Raw genomic sequence first — 12,275 nt, 5'->3', positions numbered from 1 at the left:
GGTTTTACTTCAGATTTACTTTACAATCGAGAGGTTCAGTACCCTGTACTTTGGGACCAACTTAAATGATCTCATTAGTAAAAATTTACATTACTGTTTCATATGCAAAAACTGTTTAATTTATGAAACAGTATATTCATTAATAATGTTACTAATATTGTTAATAATCATAATAGTGACCACTACATGAAGATACGTGGTAATTACTTTTATTTCAGATGATGATATTTTACCATATCTGGAGGATTGCTAGACCGCTGTGATGAGTCTTAAGGTGATATTTCTGACGGCGACGACGTTTCAGAAAATGGTAACACCAGTGCGACTCCGCCACTGCTACAGAATATAAATTAAAACGAATCTGCCAGGGAGGAATCAGAGGAGGAATCTGATGTAACATATTTGTATAACAGCAATTAAACAATACTTTTACTGTACCAAAATTTTGCCAAGATTTTCCCCTTTCTGTAATAAGTGCTAATGTATGAACAGATACCAAAGAATCAACATGTATTCAAATAAATTAATCTATTTTAAATTGTAGATTCCTCTTCCGGTTACACCGAGGTGCCACTGGCGAAGATCTTTCAACCAGTTTCAGTAACAATCTTCCAACCAACACTGCCTCCAAAAGACACTAGCAACAACAAACACGTTATTTTAGACAGTACGTGAACGATGACATATTGCAACTAATAGTTGAGAAAACCTGTCAAACGTACACTAAAGTGAATGGAAGGTCCTAAGGTTTAGATTTGACTGAACTGAAGATGTTCACTGGCATACGCCTGATCATGAGGTGCTTAAAAATCCTATTATCCGTATGTAGTGGGATAACAGATGGAGAGTACCTGTGATAAGTGATAACATGACTAGGAAAAGATTCTTCATAATTAGAACCAGGTTGAAAGTTGTGTTTGATGATGATGATGAATAAGAAGAAAGAAAGAAAGAAAGAAAGAAAAAGGACAGGCTATGGAAATTACGCCCACTAACACAAAAATTAGAGAAGTGTGTTTGAAACAAGAAAAATAGGCAGATGTGGCAGTAGATGAGATGATGGTTCCATTTTCCGGTACTAATCGTCTGAAGCAGTATTCCCCAAACAAGCCAAATCCTGTTGGTCTGAAAGTGTTTGTTCTTGCAAATCCCAATGGACTTGTGACAGACTTTACATTTTATCAGGGGAAGACCACATACCCTGATTATACTAACAAAGGATTTTGCTTTGGTGAATCGGCTGTAATCCAGTTGAACCAAAGGCTCAACCTTGAACATTCAATCTATCATGACAGATTTTTCACCAGTCTGAAGCTGATACGTGAGCTTCTGAGAAGAGGTTTCACTTCAACTAGCACTATCCAGAAAAACTGGATACCCAAGGAGGCAAGACTGAAAACTCACAAGGAGCTTACAGAGGCAGAGGGTCGTCAGATATGCTTGTCCAATATGATGGAAATATATGTTTAATTAAATGGATGGATAGAAAGAGAGTAATGGTAATGTCTTCTGACCATGGTGTGGACCCAACAAACAAGTGCGTACGGTACAGCAAAATAGATAAGACTCATATTGAAGTCACCAGACCAATGGCCATCCAAGGATACAATGCTAAAATGGCGGGAGTGGACCTCTTCAACAGATTGTTATCATACTGCCCCTGAAGAGCCAGACCAAGAAATGGACTATTAGAACTATATTTCACTTGACATGTCAGTAGTTACCTCTTCTATACGGTTCAGAAAGTACCAAATTCAAAAGAGTATCTTCAAAAAATATTCCTCAACTCAGAAAGTACAAACTCATGCGCGGAAAAGCACTTCTGTACACTGATATTGAGGAAGTAACAAACAATGCAGAAGACAGTGAACAAGATAAAGAAGAACAGCCAAGTATAAAACTAAGAAAAGTGCCTGTTCCACTTCCCCACGAAATAGTTAGAAAATCAAAATCTGCACACATGCCAGCAATTACTTATGTTAAAGACTGGCAAAAATGTAGAAGACCAGGTTGCAGAGAAAGAACAAGAACACAATGTACACGTTTTAACATTTTCCTGTGCCTCATAGTGAAAACAAACTGTTTTAAAATGTTTCACGAAAAATAAACTACCATGACTGTGCTATACGTTTCATTTACTACGTACATTACTTTTTTTAATTACACCACAAACTGCTTTTCAACATACATTGTAATCCATTTTATTACTTTCAATAAAAATGTTTGAATAACATTACAGCTGTTTACTTTGAATGTCTTTACTAAATTTATGTATACCTGTTGTTGTACAGAGTCCTGAAGTACAGTATACTGAACCCACCATTTCACGAAAATTGTCAGTAAAAGATTTAAGCATTTTCCTAAGTACTTTTAGGCCTAAATGGACACAAAAATAACAATTTCACTTATAATTTCTACAAAAATGTGTCTGGGTTTCAGGAGGATAAGCGCGTTGGGGGACGCGAAAAACTAGTGCAGGCGTTGCCGTAATGCGATTTGTCTGACGCCCAAAAGTGCATAATCACTCGCTTTCTGTAACTGTTCGCGTGCCGCCGTGATTTAAGTACGAGGTGTGGTTATAAAATAACGGTACTGATGCTGTCGCAGAGTAAGCACACATGCGCCAAAGATGAACAGCTAATAGCTATGAAGACTGTAGCCTTCTCAGTCGAATGCGGCATCTCTGGTGTCTGTAGACAGATCAGTATGGCCGTGGCCGTCGTTGGTGTAAGAGCTGTGATTTTGTTCTCCCGGGAGAATGTACGAACAACAACAGAGCAACGATGTGTGAAGTTTCACGTGAAACATGGCAAAACTACTACTGAAACCCATCTCTTATTAAAAGACGTGTGACGATGACTGTTTATCTTGGAAGGTGTGATAACAGGTGAGGAATCTTGATTCTTCACTTTTGATACAGAAACTAAGCGCTAATCCATGCAATGGAAGGGTCCATCTTCACCGAAAGCGAAAAATGCTCGAATGAGCAAATCAAGATCTAAAGTGTTGATTGTTTCTTTTTATCGATATTCATGGAACTGTGTGTGTTCACTGGGTTCCTGAACGTCAAACTATGAATTAGCATTACTTCCTTGAGGAGCATAACTGCCTTGAGGTTCTTGAGCTCCGTGAGAGAATAAGAAAAAAAGACCGGAATTGTGGAAGAACAAGCCATGGATTCCGCATCAAGAAAACGCACCAGCTCGTACTGCATTGACTGTTAAGAGACTGCAGGATTCTCGAACATAGTCTCAGTTCGAATATAATGAATTTCCTTGAGACAAAGAAGTTGCTGTCCATGCATCAGCACGGCTTTCGAAAGCATAGCCCCTGCGAAACGCAACTCGCCCTTTTTTCATATGATATCTTGCGAACCATGGATGAAGGGTGTCAGACGGATCCCATATTCCTTGACTTCCGGAAAGCGTTTGACTCGGTACCGCACTGCAGACTCCTAAGGTACGAGCATACGGGATTTGTTCCCAAGTATGTGAGTGGCTCGAAGACTTCTTAATTAATAGAACCCAGTACTTCGTCCTCGATGGTGAGTGTTCATCGGAGGTGAGGGTGTCATCTGGAGTGTCCCAGGGAAGTGTGGTAGGTCCGCTGTTGTTTTCTATCTACATAAATGATCTTTTCGATAGGGTGGATAGCAATGTGCGGCTGTTTGCTGATGATGCTGTGGTGTGCGGGAAGGTGTCGTCGTTGAGTGACTGTAGGAGGATACAAGATAGACTTGGACAGGATTTGTGATTGGTGTAAAGAATGGCAGCCAACTCTAAATATAGATAAATGTAAATTAATGCAGATGAATAGGAAAAAGAATCCTGTAATGTTTGAATACTCCATTAGTACTGTACCGCTTGACACAGTCACGTCGATTAAATATTTGGGCGTAATATTGCAGAGCGATATGGAGTGGGACAAGCATGTAATGGCAGTTGTGGGGAAGGCGGATAGTCGTCTTCGGTTCATTGGTAGAATTTTGGGAAGATGTGGTTCATCTGTAAAGGAGGCCGCTTATAAAACACTAATACGACCTATTCTTGAGTACTGCTCGAGCGTTTGGGATCCCTATCAGGTCGAATTGAGTGAGGACATAGAAGCAATTCAGAGGCGGGCTGCTAGATTTGTTACTGGTAGGTTTTATCATCACGCGAGTGTTACGGAAATGCTTCAGGAACTCGGGTGGGAGTCTCTAGAGGAAAAGAGGCGTTCTTTTCGTGAATCGCTGTTGTTGCTGTTGTGGTCTTCAGTCCTGAGACTGGTTTGATGCAGCTCTCCATGCTACTCTATCCTGTGCAATCTTCTTCATCTCCCAGTACCTACTGCAACCTACATCCTTCTGAATCTGCTTGGTGTATTGATCTCTTGGTCTCCCTCTACGATTTTTACCCTCCACGCTGCCCTCCAATGCTAAATTTGTGATCCCTTGATGCCTCAAAACATGTCCTACCAACCGATCCCTTCTTCTAGTCAAGTTGTGCCACAAACTCCTCTTCTCCCCAATCCTATTCAATACCTCCTCATTAGTTACGTGATCTACCCACCTTATCTTCAGCATTCTTCTGTAACACCACATTTCTACAGCTTCTATTCTCTTCTTGTCCAAACTGGTTATCGTCCATGTTTCACTTCCATACATGGCTACACTCCATACAAATACTTTCAGAAACGACTTCCTGACACTTAAATCTACACTCGATGTTAACAAATTTCTCTTCTTCAGAAACGCTTTCCTTGCCATTGCCAGTCTACATTTTACATCCTCTCTACTTCGACCATCATCAGTTATTTTACTCCCTAAATAGCAAAACTCCTTTACTACTTTAAGTGCCTCATTTCCTAATCTAATCCCCTCAGCATCACCCGATTTAATTTGACTACATTCCATTATCCTCGTTTTGCTTTTGTAGATGTTCATCTTATATCCTCCTTTCAAGACACTGTCCATTCCGTTCAACTGCTCTTCCAAGTCCTTTGCTGTCTCTGACAGAATTACAATGTCATCGGCGTGAATCGCTACTGAGGAAATTTAGAGAACCAGCATTTGAGGCTGACTGCAGTACAATTTTACTGCCGCCAAATTAAATTTCGTGGAAATACCACAAAGATAAGAGAGATAAGGGCTCGTACAGAGGCATATAGGCAGTCATTTTTCCCTCGTTCTGTTTGGGAGTGGAACAGGAAGAGAAGATGCCAGTTGTGGTACGAAGTACCCTCCGCCACGAACCGTATGGTGGATTGCGGAGTATGTATGTAGATGTAGAAATTTCTAGCGATGTACAGCATGCCAGTGCTAGACGATCTACCTCATTCGCCTGCCCTAGCACCATGTCACTTATCTACTCCCCACGGCGAGACCTGCATCAAAAGGAAGAAGATTTCGGTCTGCTGAAGAAGTGGAAGAAAAAGCGGCAAGAGTCATCAAGGAGCTCACAGATGAAGACTTCCAGCACTGTTCCCATCAATGGAAAATATACCTGGAGCGTTTTAGGTACAGAGGAGGGGAGTGTACTGAGGGTAACAATAACTAAATAACCAGCGCCGAGGCAGCTGTGGTACAACACTGGCCGTAGATAACAGGGATAAACGACGGCTGCGGAGATGGGTACGGGCGAATAGACGTGCAACCTGTGAGCAGCTGACAGCCTAGATGAGCCATGGTGTTACCAACAGTGACTGGAGCGCGTAGCTACGAGGCTCATCTTCGTCAAGGAGCTTCCATTCCGAGACTAAATGACACGGCTCTTCGACACTCAAGGACGAGACAGATTACTAAGTCCGGCCCGGGAAATCCGCTTATCTGTCACAAGAACTGACATGAGACTCGCAATTTACACGTTCAGGTTCGCGTGGGGTTTTCATATCCGTTGAGTATAGCAGAAATATATGTACCCTCAGTGCGTCATTATTCAGAACAGCAGCTGAGCGCGAAAGTTCACATGAGTTTTTACCTATTGCACATCGCAGTTGCCTGCTACACATCCTCTTCAAAAACGTTGAATCTTTAAATTTTGTGGTAGATTGAAACTGTATGCCGAACCGCTACTCTGAACAAGACCTGGCCTTTCTCCGGCAATTCTCTTTGCAAACCAAAATGTCCTCATAGCTTTACTTCCTCCAGTACCCCTCTCCGCCCTTCCAAACTCCACACAAGCACTGCTGCATACCTTGCTAGACCAGCACTCGTAGAAGAAAGGACATGGCAGAGAAATAGCTTAACCACAGGCGAGGGAATTGTTTCCAGAATGGAGCTTTCACTACACAGCGGACTATGCGCTGTTTCGAAAGTGCCTGGCAGACAAATCGTGTGCCGGACCGCGAATCGAACTCAGAATCCGTTCCGTTTGCCAGGGTCATGTTTTTGTACTCGTCCATAATCTTACGTTAATTCGAAGGTGGCGCATTTTAGTAACTACCCTACATTCCAAACTTAGCTCCAAGTGATTTCCATGTCTTCGAGCATATGAAGTACCTTTGCACATTATATTTTGACTCCGACGAAGGCTCTAGCACGGGCTTGTTGCTCTCTCATGAGGCAGAATTTTATGCAGATTTAACTAGTTAACCTGTTAAGAAATACGACAGCACCTCAACGCAAAAATCCAAATAGTTATTATGTAGTGAAGTAAAGCAAATGTGCCGTTTTAGGATTATTTCGAACTATCGCATCATTTTACTTATAGTCGAAGAGCGGTTATTTCCCAGACAGTTCTCGTACCTCTTACGGATGAGGTAGTCTCGACGTCACGTGCGTATGCGAAACAGGACGGCAACCCTTTCAATTTTGTGCGACGCTGATGAGCGACTAGGGACGGCGAGCAGCCTCGGCTCCGCTAAGCTCGCCCCGGCGGCCGTGTTGCAAGCAATGGATGCACGGAGCGAGACGGCCGCGCGGGAGAAACTGCGACCTTCCCACGGCCGTTGCGTTTCCACACGCCGGACATGGAAAACCTTCTCCACTCGAAAAACTTCCGCACGGGGAACGTCGAATATTTTGTAATCACGTGTGATGACACTTCAAGACAGATGACAGGGTTGTGCCGGCAGGCCATGTGGTAATTCCTGCCTCTGCGCCAAGAATAAACGCACATCGTGGATACATGTTTCCTCGTAACGACAACTCGCCCTGTGCTTCAGGATAGTAGTAGAAATAGACTACCTGCAGCAATCGCCGAGGTTTGCTCTGGAAGGCTACCAACCGCTAACTCTGCCGTTGCCTCGAAACTAATGTCTGGACTATACGGCGAGGTCATCAGACCCGCGTTCCGAAGTTACACACAGAGGATCCGCTAAAAATGGACGGATCCAATCAGAGGAGTCAGACTATAAAACGAGAAAGTTGAAGCACTCACAATACAAGGTATAAAAGGATAGCCCAACTCTAAAAACTGGGAAAACAGAGGGATAAAAGAGTGGTTTTGGCAAGGGGGGGGGGGGGGGGCGGGGAGTAGTCATGGGCCCCAATCACAACCACTCTGATCCTGCTCCAAGAGTAAAGCAAAACCTTATATCCGAAAATAAAAACCACCTTCACAGAAGAAACAGAACCAGTTCAACCATCCGTGAATCGTCTGCTAATGTTAAATTTACGGTATCTGGAAGACTATACTTAGTACGAAGGGCCCAAAGAAGGGGACAGTCCAATATATGGGATACCGTCAGTCTGGCTCCACAACCACATTGTGGGGTTGGTTCGTTACGCAAGAGGAAACAATGAGTGAGCCTGGTACGACCAATGCGTAGACAGCATAAGGCAGCGGGCTCCTTGCGAGAAGAGCGGAAGGAAGAGCGCCAGACCGCAGTAGACTCCTTGATTGTGCTGAGTTTATTACTGAGAGCAGTAGCGCACCAGATATCCCGCTTGTAGGCAAAGAGAGATTTGACGTAGATCCACGTATCAGTAGCTGGAATCGTGAAAGCGAAAGGGGGTCAAATATCTGCTTCTCTAGGCTAACGGCCAGCCAGTTCATTCCCTGAGATGCCCCCATTACTTGGGACCCAGGGAAAGAGAACTGAACAGACGGCACGACCAAGGGCAGAGAGAGAGTCGTGGATAGCAGAGACCAAATCTGTATAGCCTGAAGAGAACTTTGAAAAGAAGTCCTCCAGAATACGAGACCAGTGTCGTAACCACTGTGCCCTCTCCCTCGATGAAATCATCAAAATTGTGAAAAGATTTTAGAAACAGTTACATTGTAACTGGAACCCATCGCAGTGGTAGGATGTCGTTCTAAGACAACGTTAAGTCTTAACTTTTATTTTGCATACAAAGCTGGTATATACGATTACGACTAACCAGTCTCGAAACTTGTGAACTATCACTGCATTACAATATCACTTCACTGATCAGTCTGTTTATATTGTGAATGGGTTTTTCAGAGACCGCTACCAGGCACAAGGTTTGTTGACTGATTTAATGAAGCAACATGTTTGAAGCTACAAATCTGATTTTCAGGCTACAATAGCAATACAGAGTCATTTAAGAAAGAGATTGTTTTGTACGTTCTTGAGTGTGCTGTCGTTATGTTGAGCGAAAAGAGAAGGAAAACATAATATGAAAACATTTTCACATCGTTTGAGGCACTACTGTACATTGGGGTGTCGTGTTTTAAGCATCCCTTGTAAGTTTATGAACAGTGATTATGAAAATCCAAGAAGCCAGAGCAATAGAGGCAACTTAACACTCTACAAGAAAACAGCCAGTTTCTACGAACGTAGTGAGATGTTATTTAAAATTATTCATGTGAACAGCAGTCCAACAAACGAAGTGAATATTCCCTCATGTTAAGTTTTCCCTCCCTCACAAGAAAACCACAAGACATACCAAGACTGTACACAACAAGTTTAATATCCATGCGCATTTTTGTAAAATGTTTGTGTGTTGCCGCTGCAGCCAGAAGAAGAGATCAGTACCACGAAACATGGTGCTTTAAATAATGAAAGTCCACAAATTTTGTGAATAAAATGTTCTCGGTCTTCCAGCTACATGAAGTGGTTAAAATGACACGAGCTTTGTACCAAACTCTCCCTGGCCACTGTCAGGTGCAACGGCAAATTTTGTGTCTGGAAAAGCCTCTGGAAAACCTTTTCATACTTCTGAAACAGTCGAGACCGGATAACCGTAAGTAAGACTTTAAACGGTTTGTATTTGCTTGTACACGTTTCAGAGGCTGCGACCACGCGACCCACTTGTTGCTTTCGAGGCAGCAACCTTTACATGACGTTCACGAAGCAACCGACAGTCGATCATTGGAAGTGCAGCAGCAGCAGCTCGTAATGCGCTACCCTGATAGCGCAGCTGTAGTCTCAGCCGCCGCACTGGAATCACACCTCGAATCTCACCGCTGCGACACAGGAATTTACAGCGACGGGCGTTCACGCAGCGTGGAATGGGGGCGAGCATACGCGACGAAGACTGGGACCCCAAGGCCGCGCCGTCGCGGGGTTTTCGGAGGTGATTAGCGAGTCGCTGTTGCGTAAGGCGAGCAGAGGCGCGGTCGTGAGCGCGAGGAGGCAGGCAGGCGCGTCTGATAAGCAGGCGCCGCCGCAGATAAGGCGGACAGCGACTAGCGGCTGCCAGGGCGGTCCAGGTGCGGGCGTGGGCGTGGGCCGCCGGGTGCTCACACCCATCAGTCTTGCGCACCGGGACCCAAATGCAATTCAGGATATCATCAGGAGTGGAGAGGAACCCGAAGCAACGTGTCCGCGGTATAGCGTGATTACTTTCCCTTAGTTTCCCCCCGAAATACAAGCCAATGCACAAACCATGTCTTCTTATTAGGTGGTGGTAGTGCTGGTGCTATAATTGTCACGATTTCCTGTACTATATTTACACTTGAAGAATCTAAAAATTTAAGTCCCAAATCTACCTCTTTTCGAATCCAAAAAACCGGAAAAATATTCCGATACCAAAGAATTATGCTGTCCACTTCATCACTGCACAAAAGGAGACAAATTAGAAAGTATTAGGCTGGTCCATATGATCGTAGCGTTTTTGTTTTGCATGTTGGTATTCCGGTTGTTATGAATTTATCGACAGATTGTCATTTTTTATTTGTAGTTCACAGTTGCTATTTGAGTTTACGTATTGTTATTTTGTCAGTTGGATATAGTGAGTGGATCTGTGGACGCTAGAAGATGGAGTGCCAAGAAGGGAAGTCGGAACGTTTGAGGTCAACAGAGGGGCAACCACAGACCTTCGGGGTTTGAGGAAGATCGCTTAAACGCACAAATCTAAAATGATTCACGTCATTGTTACAGCGTAAAGTCAAGCGTCGGCACGACAGTCGTAAACGATAGACACGGCTGTGAGAAGACGTCAGCCAATCGCACAATGACCGACCTCACTCCAGGACGTCAACCCGACAGCAGCGGCCCCTATGCGAAGAGGACCTAAGCGCCGCAACCGACTGGTCGCGGCCCAGTTCAATAGCAGCTTCAAGACTAGTGCCTTGGATAGCAGCGTCTACGCTAGATCACTTCCCTTGTACTCTCCATGTACCACAGACTTGGTATTGTTTATACTGAAGAAGTTTGATTACTTTGTATGTCGCCCTTTGCTTGCGACACAACTGTGTAATTGCAAAAGTATCGTAATTTTCATTTTGTAATAAAACCCATTAATACGATTTGTTTGAATGTTTGTCTAGCGAACCGAGTATGCAAGACTTTCTAGACACCACAGTCATTGTGCTCGAGAACTGGAAAATGTGATGAACTGTGATCATTCCAACATCGTGGGACATTTGCAAGCACTTAGGAAGGTTCGAAGACCTGCCCGCATCCACAAAAAAATGTTATGCATTTGGTAGAACAGCAACGATGTCGTGTACTACAAAGAGCTTCCCCGAGGTGTAACCACCACTGCTGACATTTACTGTCAACAACTCAGACCTCTTACAGACGCAATCCGAGAAAAACGACCAGGGAGACTGCGTGAAGTGCTGCTACTCCACGATAACTCCAGCCCGCATTCTGTTAGACTGACAAAGCACATTATAGGAGAGCTGGGTTGGGAAATCATTCCGCGCCCACCTTATTCAATTGCTCTTGCGCCCTAAGATTTTCACCTTTTCCGCTCTTTATCGAAAAACCTTCAAGGAATTTCCTTTCCGAATGAAAATGCGCTTCGAATAAGGCTCAGCAAGTTCTTCGCCTCAAAATCACGCACAGTTGCGAAATCGAATATTTACCCCAGCATTGGCGGACTGCTAGTGAGGGAGAATATTTTCGGTGAGCAACGTCTCTGTTACGTATATCTGTTGTGTGCATTAAACTTACGGAAAAATGCTACGAACTTAATGCACCAACCCTACCATTTAATGAGTACGTTCCAGCTGCCATACCAGGAAACTGACTTTCGAAATGCCTATAATAAAGTTTGTGTTTCAAGTGCCATTAATACAAAGGCATTACATTTTATTTATGGCAATGAAAATTCAGAAAAACAACAGTAATATTTTAACTTGTACAGCTGTAGTCAACAAAAACCAACTCTCATTTCTTCTACTTTTTTTCAAGAAAAAGTATTAATCTCTGTTTCTTTGGATCAGATGTTTTCGTCAAGTTTACTGAAGAACTGTGGGTTTTGAGGAAGAAAGTGCAACATCAACTCGTCTTTCAGTTTTGCACCTGTTTAACATAGCTGGCATACATCTGCCATGATCTTTCCTCTTTTGAAGAGCGTGACATTTTTTTCATTCTTCTGTTTCAGAGGAAGAATTTTTAATAGCTATTTGAGACAGATGAGTATGAGACACTTCAATCATACTGCATTCGGAAATTTTGCACACCTGCATTGATGAAGTTGCAGCAGTATCCTTAAAATCAAAGAAGTCAGTCGTACACAATGGCATGGCACTGGAATGGTTTCATAGGTTTATCTGCTTTTGGAAAAGAGGCCTTGCTTACGTGTCTGTTTCTCTGTAAATTTCAAGATATCTGTCGCGGCTCAAAAACTTGTACCCCCTCACCAAAAACTTGTGTGGTATCTCTTCAAACAATCCCAGGCTAAATGGACGAGACATTGACGCACGGCACTTGGAACTACATTACTAGATGGCGCTTTGTCTTTCTGCCAAGCCGTGCTTCCCGATAAATGAATGAAACATTTTCTCGATAATTTCATACTTGTAACATGTCTACGGACACGCAAAAAATTAGCGAGAACAACAGCACTGAAAACGACTTTTAAGAAAAAATTCCACTTACAACGTTTTCCATTTACTCCATTTATATTCCGTAAGTCACTACATAGCGCGAGTTTCTAT

The 12,275-nt window shown here is 43.3% G+C and overlaps 1 protein-coding gene across 7 annotated transcripts in view; it reads right to left on the bottom strand.

Moving 5' to 3' along the window:
- The window catches only part of LOC124802840 (RNA-binding protein fusilli), a 499,044-nt gene that overhangs the window by 359,896 nt on the left and 126,873 nt on the right, over positions 1 to 12,275 (bottom strand). The gene's annotated exons all lie outside the window — the stretch shown is intronic.

Source organism: Schistocerca piceifrons, chromosome 6 (assembly GCF_021461385.2).
Source record: "Schistocerca piceifrons isolate TAMUIC-IGC-003096 chromosome 6, iqSchPice1.1, whole genome shotgun sequence".
NCBI lineage: Eukaryota > Metazoa > Arthropoda > Insecta > Orthoptera > Acrididae > Schistocerca > Schistocerca piceifrons.
This window is presented reverse-complemented; position numbering and strand designations above follow the sequence as displayed.